The sequence below is a fragment of the Dreissena polymorpha genome, chromosome 3, assembly GCF_020536995.1.
Source record: "Dreissena polymorpha isolate Duluth1 chromosome 3, UMN_Dpol_1.0, whole genome shotgun sequence".
Taxonomy (NCBI): Eukaryota; Metazoa; Mollusca; class Bivalvia; order Myida; family Dreissenidae; genus Dreissena; species Dreissena polymorpha.
In genome coordinates this window covers 23,121,106-23,140,756 of record NC_068357.1, presented here as the reverse complement: position 1 = coordinate 23,140,756, position 19,651 = coordinate 23,121,106, and the positions used below count along the sequence as shown (strand labels likewise).

Sequence of the window (19,651 nt, the reverse complement as noted above, 5' to 3'; positions counted from 1 at the left end):
TTAAATGATTATCATTTTCGTGATTATTTCAATATTTCTTAAATAAGTCGTGACCATAATGTGGATTGGGCGCTCCTTCACCGTTATTAAACCCCCAATATTAGGCTATATCATTATCGTTCGAAGGTTTTCAACCCACTTGTAGTAATGATCTCCTCTGGCCGAGATTTCTCAACGTTTGTTAGTAAATTTGTAGGATTAGATTAACTTCCTTTTTTCCCAACAAATGTAACACATATTGCTTTGTAAAGAAAGCTTTCAATGAAAGTTTGTCAATTTATCAACATACATAAACACTACCATCAATTTCTAAATGATGAAATTAATCCATGAAATGAGCGACTTAGGCAAGTTTTTCTTAAAACTGACTTGATAATTTAAATTTTAAGAAGATAGAGCAAGCTGATGAAAGTAGAGTTTCCCTTTGTTAATATTTTCACCAGGACGCTATATCATTCTATTTCATACCAATGCGGACCGTTTCGTCAAATCACGAAAGATAAAGATAAATGTCACTTATGACCAGTCTTTGTTGTACGTACACATTTAAGGCTAATGTCCACAAGATATATCACAATAATTATATCTTCAAATTTTAATTAAAACAGATTCAGATCCGTGTATAAATCCTGCTCTGATGTGCTATTATCTTCCTATTGGTTTGATATCGTTAGTGTTTCAGGATCAGAAACAAGTGGTTTCGACTAAATTAGAAATATATTTATATTTAAGTAGTAAAACAACAACAACATGATCCTTTCTGGTTATTTAACAAAAATTAGACAGTCATTGTTATACTAAGATTGTTTGACGCACATCCGCAGAAGTAAATAACTTCCTAGAAATATGTTATTTAGGTACAAAAGGGCGGCACCGACGTTATATTTTCATCGACTGCATCGACTGTAGACACTCAGGGTGAGTAAACACTTTGTGTTTGTTCATGATATTTATCTATGCATTCTTCATTTAGATCATATATAAGTTAACGATTATTTTATTTAAAAACAAGATTAATGTTTGAAATATACATTGATCGAATCATGCTAAAGATACGCATTTAACGAGCTATCAGTGCTAGTTTAAATAACGCTAATAATACAGGTCTATTTATGCTACAAGTAGTATATTCAATGTTTACCAATGGTATTGAAACACATTGGCTGTTTTCATCTCAAAGAAATATTTTAATCAGTATCGTTCATGTAAATTACTTAAATGATGTTAAGATTAAATAATATGCATTTTATTGGAAAGTCAAAGGTTAATCCAGAATTTCATCCCATTTTATCATTTTTAATTCGACAACATAATTATTATATTCAAGTTCTGTAAGCATTATTTACTTTACACTAATTAGATGGAAGCTAAACATTATGTTTGTATGTTTGTTATTTCAGTTCGTTAATTATTGTATTTCGCTCTTGTACAAAAGAAACATACCATAATGTCTATAAAATTATTCTGTTAAAATCGCACACCAAACTTTCAAATGGTTGAATATTGAATAATCTTTTGACATTTTTGCGGTTAACAGTTTATTTTACAAAGATATTATAAACAACTGCCAAATTAAAATAAATACGACACAGTTTGTTTTCAAGGAAACATTTCAATTCTGTATTGAACATCTAATTGAAGTAAGCCAATCCCATCCATGGCGTAGCTTGGTCGTTGTCAAATAGTTATCCCTGTCGTAGTCTCTGTATTAAACCTTTAATAGAGTCATTTAACTGTACGAATATGGATATTTATTTTATGCTTTCCGGTGGTTTATAGAGAAATTCCTTACGAAAATTTAGGCCCTGTGGCTACTAATAGCGGCTAAGTTGCCGCTACTAGTTCTGGGATGGCTCCACAAAATTAATGAAATAAATCGTCTGCTGTTCCAGAGTGTAATGATTGCAATCCTTGACAGCCATGAACATATATGAACCTACAATACCATATTATAAATCGCAAACCAATGCATTTTCTACTAAAAAACTCTCCTAAATCTATAGTTAAGTGTTATTTGAAGTAAATTGTTATTGGATTTAGTTTTTACTTGTTTTTTTATATTAACTTTACGATAAAAAAACTGTCTAAATTTCTTTTCATATTTTAGGACAAATGTTCGGTAAACATGTGACCATTTAGGATACCTGTCCTGAGGAAAGTGGGGCCAATCTGAAACACTGCAACATTATTTATTTTTTTTATCAGAAACCCTCTTAGAAAGAATATATATGGATGGCTTTTGCCTTTTTATGTTGACTTGAAAAATGGCCAGCCCTACAGCTAGAATTAAAACATAACGACAACCAGAGACAAATCCAGAGATAAAAAATAATCTTGCTCTGATACATGTAATTTAACTACTTTTGTTTAACAACAACAGCAATTGAAATGTAAAAATAAATTATGTTATAATAAATAAGTATAGATAAAAAACTTCAACAAATGAATGAAAACATTATTTTTATTCAAAACCTTTGTTTCTAGCCAAACCAATGTCAAAGAAAAATGTCAGTGTTAAAACTTGAAACAGACGTCCTTTTTGGGGTTTGAAAAGTCTAATTTAATATTTCAATAATGCAGGTTTTTATTTCCCAAACCATGCTTTTTCATTATTATACACCAATTGAAACTGTATTAATCACCACAACTTACTTACTTATGACTTTAACTCTTCCCCAGTAACTTCGTTTTGTTTGTCAGATTCTTCAGCCATTTTGATTTTTTGTCTGATGCCATCATCAGTGATGTCATGACATCATACAAAATATGATGTCATTCTACAATTGTGGTTACCTTCTGGCTCACAAGTGCCATTTTATTGACAAAGAAAATGTTCTGGCCACCTTCTGGCTACTAAGAGTCCATACAAAATATGATTTCATTCTACAATTGTGGTTACCTTCTGGCTCACAAGTGCCATTTTATTGACAAAGAATATGTTCTGGCCACCTTCTGGCTACTAAGAGTCACTAGTGGCTACTATAAGCCTTTTGTGTTTCAAGATTAATATTAAAGTATTGGTTGTGGCTACCATCTGGCTCATAATTGCACTTTTTTGATACAAGAATATGGCGCTAGCGGCCACTAATAGCCATAAGATTGCCACAAGGTAGCCGCTAGCGGCTACTATTGGCTACTTTCTGGCTAGTAGTTGTGGCTACAAAAATGGTAGCGGCTTTGTAGCCGCAACATTGCGGCTACATAGCGGCAACCTTTTCATTTCTGTAAGGGATATCAGTGGATTAATAGAGGATATCTGTTTGATTCGGTGGAATATCGATTTTATTTCACGAGCGATCATAGAAAATAATAAAGTAAAATATATATCTTCTATGATCACGAGTGAATTAAAATCGATATTCCACTGAATCCAACACATTTTCTTTTTATTTTATGCCATTTTCACCGTTTATTTACATTATAAAAGAGTTTAACAGAAGGATTTCGCTAGAATAATGACATCATTTCGTTACAAAAATTATGTCATTTAACAGTAAAACAGTGAAAAATATCAATATTTTTCACTGTTTAAAACAGTGAAATATCAATTTAAAGTCACAGATAATTCCTTATAAACTACTGGAAAGCATAAAATAAAAACTGATATTTCACTGTTTCAAATAGTGAAAAATATCAGTGAAAATTATCGATAATTTTCACTGTTTTACTGTGAAATTACGTAATTTTTTCGACGTCATTATTCCAGCGAAATTCTCTTGTTAAACTCTTTTACAATGGAAATAAACGGTGAAAAAAGCATAAAATAAAAAGAAAAATGTGTTTGATTCGATGGAATATCGATTTTAATCGATTAAAATCGATATTCCATCGAATCCAACAAATATCATCTATTTATTTTTTGCTTTCCGAGGGTTTATAGGGAAATACCAGACAACTGATAGTTCACTGTTTCAAACATTAACTTGAAATGACGTCGTTTTCATGACGTTACGACGTCATTATTTCAGCAAATATACCGAATAAGCATAAAATAAAAAGAAAATTAGTTTTATTTTTTGAAATATCAATTTTAATTCACTATTGATCGTAGAAAAAATATAATATGATCACTCGTGAATTAAAATCTATATTCCATAAAATCCAACAAATATATTCTATGTATTATGCATGAACAAGATAAAGATTATGAATAGACACATATAAAGCATTACGTTCAGATCACGTGCCCTTCAATCAACATTGGCTTCGTCACGTATGTTGTACTTAACTCATAGTGGTACAAGTACTTTTTTATTATTAAGCGAGCTATAAAACAAGTACACTTGAAAAGTTATGATATTGGCATATAAATTTGAAAATCAGCCAAATATCATTATAAAATCAACCAAGGCAAAAAACTCGAAAATATTGCTAAATCCCAGCCTAAAAAAAATCTGGAAAGCAGTTAGGTGCGGTGCGGTTAAACAAAGCTACACAAATATAAAATTAAAAAGAAAATAATCTACAGATAACTGACCTATTTGAACATTTCAGTAATCTATAAGGAGAAACACAACCCACAAATGAAAATTTAAAGAACGAACATGCAGAAAATACTTCAATTAACGATGAAGATTTAGACTGCGAAATAACCTTAAATGAAATACATCAAGCAGTGTTTTAACAACAAAACAACAAAGCTTATGGACCAGATGCAATATCAGCAGAACTTATAAAGAACGCATTTGATATCATATCCCCGTACATTTACACGCTTAAAAAACAACCTGTTCAACAACGCCGAGTATCCAGAAAGCTGGGGACTAGGTAACATTGTACCTATATTTAAAGGGGGTGACCCGAATTCAGCTAAAAACTATATGGGTATAACATTATTCAACATTCTTGCCAAGATATATTCACAAATTATTTTCAACCGTCTTACAAAATGGACAGAAAAAAAGAAACTCTAATTAACAATCAGTTTGGTTACCAAAAAGGAAAAAGCACCACTGACTGTATTTTCCTATTACCAGCTATAATAGCCAAAGTCATTCATAGTGGACATAAATTATATAGTGCCTTAATCGATTATGAAAAATGCTACGATAAAATCAATCCTCCATTCTTATGGCAAAAACTTAATGCACAAAATATAAGCACGAAAATCATTAAAGCTATTAAAGCGATGTATTTCGCTGTCAGATCTGTAGTGAAAAACAATAATTAGCGATCGGATATCCTATACTCACACCAAGGGGTAAAGCAAGGCGACTGCCGCTCATCGCTACTGTTTATGATGTTCGTGAATAATATTTTAAACAATATCAATTCGAATATCGACAATGTATTTTCCATCAACGAAATAAAGTTATTTCTAATACCCTATGCAGACGATCAAGTTTTATTTGCGACTTCACCCGCCACGTTACAATCTATGCTAAAGGACATTGAGATATACTGCAATACATGGAAATTTAAAAAAAACACCTTAAAAACAAAAATCATGATATTTAAAAGAAGCACCAGATATACGAATATTGATATTTTTCTTAAACAACGAAAAGCTCGAAGTTTTTAATTCCTTTAAATACTTAGGGGGTGTATTTTTTTTAAAAACGGAAACTGGAACAGAACTCAAAAGAAAATCTCAGAACACGCATCAAAAGCTATGCATACATTATTTTCCGTGTTCAATCAATATAAATATTAATTAAAAGAGATGGTTAAATTATTTGATGTATTAATATCCCCAATTCTCAATTATTCTGTTATTATAAGTTTGGGGTAATCATATAGAAAAAGACATCGAACTAATACATTTACAATTTTTACGCAAATTATTGTGTGTAAAAACATCAACCAATCTTGTAGGATTATACGGAGAACTAGGTAGAATCCCGATGCATGAACAAAGAAAAATTATTATGTTCCGATATTGGATAAAAAAATTAATTTGAATGAAAACAGTATTCTAAAACAAGTTTATCTCCTGCTAAAAAACGACGCCGACAACGGAATCAATTATAACAAAAACAACTGGGCGTCACAAATAACAGAAATGTTAGAACAATTAGGGTCAGCAAATTTATGGATTAATCAAGAACGTATTACTATATCATTAGAAAGCATAACAATTAGAATATTAGATCAATTTAAACAAAATTGGTTAAGTAGCATTAATCAATCTGGCAGACTTAGCACATATTGTATGTTAAAAACCAAATTTGAATTTGAACCCTATTTGACCATAATCAAGCAAAGTAAATATAGAATAGCACTATGCATATACAGGCTCTCATCGCATAATCTAAAATTGAACAAGGACGTTACTATAATATAAAGAGAGCAGAAAGAAAATGCAAAATATGTTTACAAATTAAATAGAAAACGAATATCATTTCATGTTGACGTGCATATTATACTCACATCTAAGAAGAAAATACTCCAAATCATATTACTGCAGATGGCCAACATTAACCAAATTTAAAGCGCTCATGTAAACTACAAACAAATATGAAATACTTAAAATTGCAAAATGATGCAAGTAGACTAAGGTAAGATCTCATAAGCATTTAGACTTTCGCGCAAAAATAATTATTATTGCTTCAAACGTCAAGGAAAATTGAACTACTTATTGTCTGTATACTAGTATATGAATATTATTATGCAACTTTTCTCATCGATTACATACACCATTTTATTTGTTGGCTGTGTATGTGAAATATTAGTTTTACTATGTTAATAATGTGTCAGTTGACTTCATATATATGTTCATTTGACAATTTCTGGCAATTTAAATCTCATTGATGGCACACACTATTATATTTACTAGTCGTAAATACATGTAAAAAAAGATTTCTATTTTAAAACTATGTCAACTTACACCATACTTTCATCGTTTTATCATAACATAACATGAAATTGGGAAATATGATTTAATAAGAATATCAAATTTGTTGTTATCTTCTTTAATGTGAGTAATTTCTACAAGCATGAATAATTGTGGATTTGCTTTTGTTTTTTAAATACATACAAGTATTTTTTTATTAAAAAAGGAAAAACTGGCTCTAAAGTGGCTCAAACGTTACATTTTAAGATATTTTGTACATATAGCTATTTAAGAACTGTGTCCGTGTATATACCGTCGTTTCCTTTTTCGTTTTGAATTCGACACAATGAAACATGAAAATTAACGCATATTAATTCATATTCCGATTTTCTAATAACCGAAACAAAAACAAAGTACGAAAACAAAATTAACTTCTTTATATCGTTTTTCGTTGTACTAATTTTAAAGCAAAATACGAAATGTATTTCCCTCTTCAAATTTCGTTTTAATCTTCACATAACGGAAATCAATGCTTTTAACTTGGTCCCGTTTACCGTTCTTTGTTTGATATTACGGTTTACGTTTACGAACGAGAGCGCCGATGGCGTTAAAAGCATAGGTGCAAGATACAGGGAAGAATGGCGTCACGTGGTATAATGTAGTTCGATATCGCATTCCGCGAATTTCTCAAATCAATAATTTCAAACAATTACCGACTATTTAAATAGATAATCTTTCCATTTACATCAGTGTTTGAAACGCTTATGAAAAATAATTACCCAAGCCTTTCAAAATTTAAGCACGGACAGATCTGTATCGAACTATTCTTTTCACAAATGAAAATAGACGCTAACCTATTCGTCTGAGTCAAGAATTTGTCGTAAAACTTGTGGTAAGCGTTAGATGCAGACGCGCACAACAAATTGAGTTCTGAATACAGATTTCTGAATGCAGATTTTTATAGAAACTCCTCACAGCAGTTACTTCCCTTGCTTCGCCCGGTCAATAACTTCTAGTATAAGGGAGGCCACTGCGTAGGAGATTGAGATTTATAGTGCAAATTGTTTTACGAACGAAATTTGTTTTAGGTTATAAGAAGATTTTTTGACATAAAACGGTCTTAGAAAAATTCGCTAAAAACGGTGTCAGCAATATTCTTGGAAGAAAACGTTAGAAAAACGTTTCCAAAAAAAAATGTAAGAATGACCATATACTAAATTAAATAGATATTTCGTCTGATTTTTGATCAGGTAAGGCATCATAATGGGCAACCGATCGATGTGGATTTTCGAAATGTGATATGTACCATAAGCATAGGTGCGTAAACGCACCTTTGCTAAAAACGAAAAACGAGTGGCGCTGTTGAAAGAACTATAAATAAACATTTTTATTTATAGATCTTTGCTCTGAGCTGCTGTCTTGGGTAGGTAACTCATTCGTGGCTTTTGCGCGTACTTGTTTCCCTTTCATAAGAATAAATCACTTATTTCGATCAGCATGCATTCTTACGTGCATTTTTGGGGGAGGAAAAGACACGCCGTAAGGAAAGAAGTTGACATTTCAGTTATTTTTCCAAATAATGTATTTTTCCAAATTGAAATGATCATAGTTTGACATCTAAATGTTTCCCAACGTAACAGTATTTCATGTCTAATTGATAGGGCTATAATTAGCCTCTTATAAAACTTCTTGTTCTTTGCCCCTATTCTATGCAAATTCAGTACTAATTACAAATTCAGTACAAAAAATATCGTTTAAGTCCTATAATAAGGGGGGGGGGGGGGTCCTTACATTTTAAGAGCTGTAATACCCCTTCCCATGAGACCCGTATTCCAAGTATTATTACCCCTTAGACCCGAATGATGTTTTAAGGAGCACAATAATCGGCGGCGGCAGCTAAAATGTCCCCTATATTTTACTCTTAACATCACCTTACAAAATAGAATGTTAAAGTTGTATTAGTACTGCCAATATTGGAAGAAAAAACAGGACAAAAGGTGAATAAATAACAACTTGTTTTAATCTTATGAAATGGTTAAGTGCAAGGTGCCTAATATATGCTTTCCCATTCGTTCGATTAAGTACAAATACGTGTAACATTTCGCAACTGAACGGAAGTTTGTCTAGTGATTTTAGCTCTGGAAGAGTTTTAACCAAACACCTTATATGAAACCGTTTTGCGCTTGAAATAAGTTAATATAATGTTATTAATAATAGTAATAAATATGCCTATTTAAAAACTAATTAAACAACATATTAAATGTTCCGGAAAGAGCGCTCATGATTAAGTAAATGCTAACAAAATATTTACCTTCCAATGATATTATAAAATACTAAAGAAATTGACTTTAAACGTTACGTTTCATAAAGAATGCGAATAACATGCGTCACGTCTATACAAACTACTTGCACGCGTTGAAACGTTCCGTTTTAGACCCTGGTTGTCTCCCTTTATTTGCAACTTGTTGCAAATCACTGGTTGGATGCAAGACATGCGAGGTACGAGAGTCAACCAGGACGGCACACGACGTGCCATGACATGGCTTCACGAGGCAATCTATGCTCTCAGGGGCATTGTCCACCATACTAATTGAATTTATATGTAAAGCAATAATGTGGGGCTTTTTTCATTTGATATACAGATATTATTACAATGTAGTAAATAATTCAATTGTTTTAATTACTTAAAGAGAAAAGCTATGCTTAAAAAAGATATTTTATTGTGCCATGATTATCGAAATGCATGTTATACATGTACTCAAATCCAATGCTTTTAAACAAAAGCAGACATGTACATTTGTATCATAGTTTAATATTTCTAGATCTATTTATTTTCCCATAAAAGTAGCCAACAATAGCTGTCCCACGACTCGACTATTCTTCTTCCATAATTGTCTACATTTATGTATTAAAAATAAGATCTAAGGGAGAAAACTGCGCAAAAAGATCAATCACGACTTATCACCCAAAACAGCAGAGCGCCCCTCGCTTTCCGTATACCGTTTTATCAATTCAAGAACGGTAAATGGAAACAGGCACTGTGTCTAATTCAAAATGAAAATGGAAAAGACGGTATATACACGGACCGTGTCAGTTGTTCAACATTTAGTTTTTAATCTCAATTATAATACAATACTTAAGATAAAATGAAACATATACTGATTGTCAGAAAATCTAGGGAAAGTGAAAGTTTACAATTCAGCTTCATATTTATGTATCTATATCATATGATGTCTTACATAATTTATCTTTGCCTGTTTCATTTTCAGTTTTTCGCTGGTAACGATAGTTGTAAACGGGGTCGTTTTGGTGTGTTTGCACTTTGTAATTGATGGCTTTCATTTAAATAAAATATACCCTTATTATACCCTTATTACACCCTAACAACATTTATGTATTGCAAAATTCTGACACGAAAGATGACACGAAATGTTTTGCAACTTAATGTCTTAATTTTAGAAGCTTGATTCAGATATATATCTTTATATATATATATATATATATATATATATATATATATATATATATATATATATATATATATATATATATATATATATATATATATATATATATATATATATATATATATATGTGTGTATCAAATGCTACTGACATTAAATGTTTGCATTAATTATGATTTATCCTTGTTAAGTTTATTTAACTTATATATTGTACGATCTAAAATAGATATATTGTGGCCGCTAAAAAATGGACACTATTCAAGCACATAAATAATGACCGAGGAATTACTGGAAAGTAGCTGAATTGTGTTTCAGTATAGATTCATACACCTCTTTAGGTTGTTAAAAAGTGCACAGGTCCACTTAAAATGAGCGAAAATTCAAGTTTGAAGAACAGCAGCTTAAACGCAGTATATCGTCCTGTGAAAATCAGAATGTAAACACAAGAAAACAGAAAAAAAGATCTAAAAAGTACCGGCAACAAACTTAACAAAATAATTATTTACCGTAAAATAACTGGACAGTTAGTTTTCATGCATAATGTAACGGCAAGAACGGTAAGAACTTTCATACGTTTTATTGAAGTATGGTACCTAGGTCCGTGAACTTTGCAGGGAATTTGATCTTTACTCCATGAAGATTTCACTCTTTGATCGGGTCTGATCGATGACTAGTAGGTCACGCGAGTTGTGTATCGTGTTATTTCTAAAAATTTGACACAGAATTTGTAAAAAATATTGCAAAATATGTACATTGCTAGAAAGGCAATTTATTTCTGCGTTGAATAAGACCATGTGCATGGAAATCGCTGCACAATTGATGATGTTATTGCTGTTCAAAGCGATGCAGCCCAATTTTCGGTTGATTTTGAGTTCAATAACTTGTTATAATATATTTGATAGTGAATTTTTTCCAGAGAATTTGATTTTTCGTTATAATTCGATTATTTTTCATTAAAAACTATGATTTAACTAATTAATACCATAGCCACACGCTAAACACATGTGGGCTAAAATGGTACAAGGAGGGCTGCTTGATGTGATTTAATGTGACAAATTCGTTTAATCAGTTTGTTGGATCAATTCAGTTGATTAATATTCATGTTACAAATGTATTTCTTTGTGAAGGATTTGTAAAACCTGGGCTTTATTTCCGCATGTTTCCACTTAATGGAACTTACTATGTTGGCAATATTTACTTTTAACGGACAGTAAATTAATGTTTCATCCTTTAATAATACAATCAGTACAATAATATAATGTAAGCACTGTAAGTGTAATTTTATTAATCAGATTATACAAATCAAGCCTCCAAGATCCATGATATGTTCAGGATTATGTAAGTCCAGAGCTTGTCACAGTACTGACAACCTCCCCCAAGGTCGTCCAACTCTGAAGGTCGTCCAACTCTGAAGGTCGCCCAATTCTGAAGGTCGTCTTACTCTGAAGGTGGTCAAACTCTGAAGGTGGTCCAATTCTGGAGGTGGTCCAAGTCTGGAGGTCGTCTAACTCTGAAGGTCGTCCAACACTGAAGGTGGTCCAACTCTGAAGGTCGTTCAACTCTGAAGGTGGTCCAACTCTGAAGGTGGTCCAACTCTGAAAGTCCTCCAAGTCTGAAGGTTGTCGAACTCTGAAGGCGGTCCAACTCTGAAGGTCGTCAAACTCTGAAGGTTGTCCAACTCTTAAGGTCGTCCAACTCTGAAGGTGGTTCTCACTCTGAAGGTTGTACAAGTCTGAAGGTGGTCCAACTCGGAAGGTGGTCCAACTCTGAAGGTCATTATTCAGGGATTTCATGAGACTTAAACAACCAGGAGTCGAATGACCCATGGTAGGAACTTTTGACGAGTCAACCTTTATAGTACAGGAGACATTAGTAGCACAGCTTAAATTATATTTAAGTTAAAAGTAATTGCAACACACCATATAAAAAAGTTGTATTGCATTATTTAATTATACTGTAATTTTCCGTGTATGGCGCGCAACAATGCATAACGGGCAACGGATTTTATATTGCAAAAATGAAAAAAAAACAAGATACAAAATCTAGCAAATCAGACAAAAAACGGGCGCAAATTTTTATTGCGCAATCAATTAATTCGTGTCATTTGAATCCGTTTTTTTCTATTGAAAGAAGAAAGTGTTTAAAGATCAGAAGTATGGGTTGCTCAGCGGTATACGTTTGACAATTTCGATAGACTATTCCCTGAGAATATGGAGGAGCTGAATAGGTTGCAATTACACAGTTTAAAGTTCTCAAGTGTCAATATCTGTCTCCAATGCAAATAATGACCTTAAATTAGTGAACCAAACATGGCTAAAATTTATATTTATTTAACTGAGTTTTGTTGGAATGTGAAAGCTATGTTTGAAAGCTAAAAAGCATATTTCTCTTTAGTACACTAATAGCACAGACATTATATTGCTAAGTTGATCCTTTCAGTTGATAACACGTCTGAATAATTATAGTGGAAAGTATGTCCCTCCAAATGTTTTGTGGTCCAATTATGACGGTTGAACATTATTAAGTTCTCAAAATGTTCAATAGCTCCACAAATGAAATTACCCTCCCCAGTGTATCCCTTGAGGTCATAATATATTGATTACATGACTGCTCTGTCAAATTCTTTGTGTGATTGTAGTGTCTGGCAATTCGAAATATATTCACACTCAATTATATTGCGTTCTAATCTCATCATTACTGCACAAACACTTGAAGTCTTGGACTTAATGCAATTGTTAAAATATGAGATCCATATTAAAATTATATAATGAGCAATTTTAAAGTGTCTGCAAATAAAGTTATGTTTTGGGTAAATATTAAATCCACTGGTAATCAGCAATTTAAGGGATTGTTCACACTATTTTTCATGTTTATGCTGCTGTAGGAGGCCAAATGGTAGTCACACTGTCTGTCCTTTAGTCAGAGTGGGTATCTGGGGGAATTCTGTCCGAAATTGGTGTAGGCCCTGTATCTTTTACACTATTGTGGGGATTTTAATATAACTTTGTATTATATTCCGCATGACCAGATAATGAGTTGCAAAACCCTCACATGTTTCTAGGTTAAATGTCAAGCTAATAGTTCAAGTTCAAAGGTCATACATGTCTTGGAGGATTAAGAAAAAATACACTTACATTTCTTGACCAGACAATGTTCCACGCTCAATAATTTAAAGAAAAGATGTAAAGTATTAGATACACATAACACAACATGGACATGATTCTAGGATTGTTATTCTTTAGCAAGGCAACCCAAATTCTAAAGATGGTTGCCAGTGCAGCAACCAATTGCAAAAAAAGAGACATATTGTTGTTATTTTGTCTAAATTATCTCTATAACATAAATATGAGGATAAACAGGGCACACACAAATCGACCTGTGCTTTAAGACACACTCTTTATAAAGTTGAATGGGTTGTGATCATTTCAAACTTGCGATATAAAAAGCTATAACATAATTTTGAAAACTGAGTTGCGTCTAAGACTATGCAATAGCGAACAACTTCAGTGCCTTCAGCGCTTTGATTTATAATGTTACTAACAAAATCTTATGCTATGAAGAAAAGAAGTTCAACGTGTGGTGTCTTTATTTGTAAAACGATAGTCGTAATCTCACGTTTATGTTTCAGCGTCATTCGAAAAGTTTTGAGAATTTTACTGGCTAGTTCGTTCGTTTATTTCAATATGCACTTTTTTAAGATAAAAAAGCAATACGTTTCTCAACATTGAATGCTTGGATTTTAGTTTCACAGTCTTCAATCCTAAAAGTATTACCAGATGCTTGCATTTAATCTTAAAACGGAATTATTGTTTCAAGAGCTTTAAGGGTATTTTTAATTATTCGCGCTTGCATACAAATGAATCAATTGCCTTATGTCATTGGAACAACGATTACTCCATTTGTTCACTACTATCAAATAATTCACTATTTAAATTTCATCCAATAAGAAAAAATAACCACGTACAAGTAAATGGGCCATATTTACGGGTTTGTTTATCTCAGTTTGTTTACCTTTCAGAGGCCTGATCAATCGATTTTACTTTATACGAGCGACGACACCCACTGAATACAGCTATGTCAAAAGGTATGTGGTTTTTAATTAATGCTGCAGCGAATCCAAAATTTAAATCGGATCCGAATTCGAATCCAAAGGCCCGGATATCGAATATCGGTTTGAATCCTAATTTGAAAGTAAAAATACGCAAAATAAATTATAATAAATAAATTAAATTATAAATTATAATTTATATTGCTATAACCAAAATTATGTTTTGAAACACCAGACCTTATATATTTCTTACGAACAAAAGTAATTAACTTTTATTATTATTATAAACTTTATTACTCCAAACAGAGAACAATGATCAAGTTACAGTTTAAGAAGCCTCAAAAACCTTTTAAATTAACAAAAAATCTGCAATATGACTAGATTAAAGTTGCTTCACAAATCAAAAGTCTTGTCAAGTTACATGTGTCTTAAAGTACCTCAAAAATACTGAAAAAAATAAGTTCCTGTATCTCAAAAAATCTAAAAAAAAACAACAAGTTTTTGAATTTCAAAACCACTTAGAGGGAGTGGAGTCAGTTGCTTTGCTTGTTGACGCCTCATCATTTGTTGCTTTACGTTTGCCCTCGTCAGATTTTAGCAAGTGGGGATGTCTTGTTTCTAAGTATTTATTTAGGTTGGAGGTTGTTCCGGTTCTGTATACAAGTGGAACCTTACATACTTTGCAAATGACGTTTGCTTTGTCAAGTTCTGTTGAATTAGTATGCTGATAAATCCCAGAAAGGCTTTCACACCGAGGATTTTAATTGTTTAGGTGCATCGTGCATTTTCTTCTGCGCCATTTTGCACCATCGAAAACATAAGTAGACTTTGTAGTACCATGTTTTTGTCGTAAAGGTAGCGATAACCGTGACAAACTACGTACCAGTCAGCCTTTCAAACAGAAAGAAACAATTTAACGAAAAGTATTAGGGCGAAAGAAACAATTACCGCAAAGGAAGGTTAAACTCAAATAAGATCCGGATTCGAAACCGATTTTACCAATCACGGTTAGATCCGCGACTCCTCGTTTGGATCCGCGAATCTCGGATATTTCGGATATCCGTTGCAGCTCTAGTTTTAATGGTTTTATTATTGTTTTGATTTGTTAAATGTATCCTTTCATAAAAAACAACAACATGATGTTTCAAGGGCGAAATGTGAATTCAACGAAAGTTTGTGCGTACGCATCGGAAAATATGTTTGCACAATTTTCACTTTCGTGATTAACAAAAGGGAAATGCTAACGGTAAAGATATCGGTCATATTGATCTGTTTAAAGCGAAAACATGCGGACATTAGCATTGCAGCAATTGAAATCCATAGGCATAACTGATTGATAACATGAGCTTGAAACTGATTTACATTATATTTGTTTTTAACGATATAGCATCTTCGACACTAACCCTTCAAAATATAGCTTTGTTGTTGTGTGACATGTTCATCCTTAATGTTTCATACATCAAAGCGGAAATTACCGCCCGTGATAAGCCTTTACGGACTACTTTTTTCACATGCATTAAGCCCCGTTTTCCCAGAGCGCGTCTCATATTTTTATAATGTATCAATTAAAGGGACGTGGGCGCTTATGTTCTTGTCGTACATAAGCAAACATGTGTTGATATTTTGCAATTATATTTATACACAGTAAACCTCGGCGAGTAAACGCGTTTTCTCTGACAATGTTGTAATACAATATAACAGTCTATACGAGTACCAGTGGGTTCTTTTCCCAAATGTTGAAATGTTCAATTGTAACATAACGGCCATATAAATAAGGTTAGTACAAGTTAATTGAGTACGGAATGATCTTGTAAAAATATTAAAGCTGCATTATGAAGTATCTTTAACTACTATCGGTGATATACATTGCTGTTTAACCCATTTATGCATAGCGTCTAGAAAAAAGGCCTTGGCAAACAGCGTAGACCCAGATGAGACGCCGCATGATGCTGCGTCTCATCAGGGTCTGCGCTGTTTGATTAAAGGAATTTCTGTAAGAAATATTCTAAATATAGAAATAAATATACTAGACACCCCTAATTTTGGAAATAAATTGATCAAATTTAGAAGGATGTGAGATTCCACTAGGCATAAATGGGTTAAAATGAGCCTCGTTTTGGGAAAACTGGGCTTAATACATTTGCGTAAAGTGTCGTGTAAAGGAAGTCTATTCTTAACGAAAATCCAATCTATGCGGACAATGTCGTCTCTGATTAGCCTGTGCGGACTGCACATGCTAATATGGGATGACACTTTACGTACATGCATTTAACTTAGAGCGAAGCTCAAATATTAACATTAATGTTTAAATAAAGTCCCAACTGAAAATTGCTTATGCTCAAATTTAGAGTTCGCGAAAATGGATATGTTATGCAAAGGAAGCTTTCTTTTTGCGTTTGCGTTATGTACAATTTTTGTTTGCACTTGCTTTTTGTATAGTGTTTCATTCACTTTATGAGATACGATTTATGAATCTTACAGAAATTCAATTTCAATTGTAATACAATTCTACTTTCTGTAATCATAATTAGTTGTTTTACTTTCGATATATTTCATGGTTTTAGTTTGCGATTTTGTTTGGTCCACTTTTTCTAAAATGGACTGGAATGATTAATAATACTAGAAGCATTTGATGGTGTATTTTTTCATTGTCTTTTTACAATAGTTGCCTGAAGAGAAGATTCCAAATTACATTATTAATTTCAATAAAACGATCTAGAATTTTCAATATTATGTTTCATGCAATTTTTTTCACAATATGTAAGAGAGTTTTAGTGTTTAACGATGTGGGAATTTGTCTCGACATGTTTGAATACATAATTTAAATACAATGTTTAAATAGTTTGATATTTTTCAATCGATCTTTGTAAACAGTCTGGACTTCAACCCCCTTAAATGTAAGTTTTATCGATTTTTATTATTTGGAAAATAGAAAAGTCAAGTTATTTTGGTACATTTAAACAGCCCGTAAAGCAAAGTCCAGTTATGTGGGTACATTTAAACAGCCCGTAAAGCAGTTATGGGCCGCGCTCTGTTAAAAATGCGGCTTAATGCATGTCCATAAAGTGTCGTCCAAGAGTAGCATGTCCAGTCCGCACTGGATAATCAGGGACGACAAATGGCTGTGTACTGTTCTGCTTCATCGCAAATATTTCCGTTTGCCCCCGCATGTTCGCTAGCGAAATACAATAGTAAAATCAATACTTATGCATTCAATACATTAAGAGAAATACAAAGTAAATGTAAACGAATGAATTACAACATACAATACTTGATGCGTCAAATGAAGAATGTATATGACCTTTTTTTAATTTACATCCACCTATTATGCGTTTGATATTTATTCACACCTATTGTTGCTTCCAGTTGGTCAGGCATCCACAGGGCAGCCAATCATCATGGGTTAACCCCGGCGTACATGGTGATCTTAGGTATTTAGAGAAAGAGTTGGCGCTGACATGTTTCTTTAATTATAGAGATGGTGGAAAAATACTCAACGAGAATTATTATGTACGATGTATTATTCTTAAAAAAAGATATGCATGTTTATATCAATGAGTCTCGTTCTGGGATTGCACAGGCTAATCTGGGACAACACTTTACGCACATGTATTTAGCCCAGTTATCAAAGAGCGCGGCACATATGTCTATTTTAGGTATACCTATGGGCCAGCCCGCGCCAGTTGTGTGGATGCCCAAGCCAGCCGGGATCCCAGGATGCCCCCAGGGCCTTGAGTACCTCACTCAGATTGACCAGATACTCGTGAAGCAAAAGATCGACCTGCTTGAGAGTAAGTCTCTCCATCATAGAACTGATTTGGCTTTGAATCACTAAACATATAGTACCCTCGCTCTGTGAAAATCGGGCTTAATGAATGTGCATAAGGTATCGTTCCAGATTAGCCTTTGCAGTTCGCACAGGCCAATCAGGGACGACATTTTACGATTTTATGAAATTTTTTATTTAAAGGAAGTATATGCTAACCGGAAATCTTGCCTTGTTGGAAATTGTCCTCCTTGTGCGGACTCTATAGGCTGATCGAAGACGACACTATGGCGAACATATACTGAGTCCGGTTTGTCATGTAACAGCTTATAACATATCGTTTATTCTTATGTGTTTATTCTTATGATGGAAATTAATAAGGGGATATTTCATTAATATGTATATGCAATGTTAGGATGAAGTTTGAGAATTTAATAATACATTTTTGGGAGATATTTGTCATTTACAAATAATTTAAGAGTACACATAAACCAAGCCCTGATTTAAGATTTATTTCAAGTAAGAACACAAATACGTTTACACCCAGGGTGGGGTATAATTGGAATCAATAAAATGAAAGTCATTTAGATAAAAGAATCGAAGGAGCATATACTTAACAATGAGTTCAGGGTCAGCATTTAGACACGAGATTAATAGTACTCACACATGGTCATCGAAACAGCACAGATGAAAGGGTCACCGAAAAGCTTTAATTGCATAGGATACACAAGTTATGGCACTGACAAATATTACTCTATACCAATATAAATTGATTAGATTTTAGTGTATTTGGCAAGCAAGTAAATACATGAACAGATTTTTCCTTCTAGTACATTCTAACTAGTCAACGAATCAACAATAAGCACATTAGCTAAGGACCAATCAAAGTTTTAAAGGAAAGATATGCAAATTAACTTAGAGGCAAAATGTAGATGTTTAGTCAGAAAGAGGCAATTCTGTGGTTAGATTTAGAAAGGAACTTGGAGATTTGTCACGTCTTCTTGACGTGGCGGCCATGTCGGCCGCCGCTCTGTAAAATTGTACTTCATGAACATTAGCAAGCGTTGTGTTAAAAGAAATATTCGACATAAATAAATCGCGATGAAATCAGAAATGAACTTTGGTTGGTACTGTGTGTTATCAACGAACAATGTGTAATTTCGTGACACAGTACATTTTATGGTGCGCAGTGCCAGGATCAACCTGAAGTGCCACTTCTTTCACGGGCCAACAGAGAAAAAAAAATCACATGGAAAAAACGGTCAGTGTTTTCATAAATTATTGCAAACAGGGGTTTATTTCAAATTTTATCAAATAAGAAATAGAAAGTAAAAGACGTCATGACAACGAAATTTTTAAGAATTGTTTTTAAAGAATTTTACGAAGTTAGATGTTAAAAATCATAATAATAATCATAAATTATGTACGGAGAAATTTTGCAAGTATTAAAATCAATACAATTTTGCATTAATCGGTAATTTTTCTTAAATGTATATGAATTGAGTATTTTTAAGAAAATATTTTAGTTTTACCAGTATACATAATTGAGGTTTTTCGAAGAATTTTAATATTTTTGTATTATAATACAGGAAATAAGAAGG

The 19,651-nt window shown here is 32.8% G+C and overlaps 1 long non-coding RNA gene across 1 annotated transcript; it reads left to right on the top strand.

Annotated features, from left to right (window-relative positions):
• Positions 1–875: 875 nt before the first annotated feature.
• Positions 876–18,069, top strand: LOC127875315 (uncharacterized). Its single transcript, XR_008047365.1, has 3 exons — positions 876–918; positions 14,255–14,320; positions 17,941–18,069. It is a non-coding gene; the product is annotated as an uncharacterized LOC127875315 (long non-coding RNA).
• Positions 18,070–19,651: the final 1,582 nt, after the last annotated feature.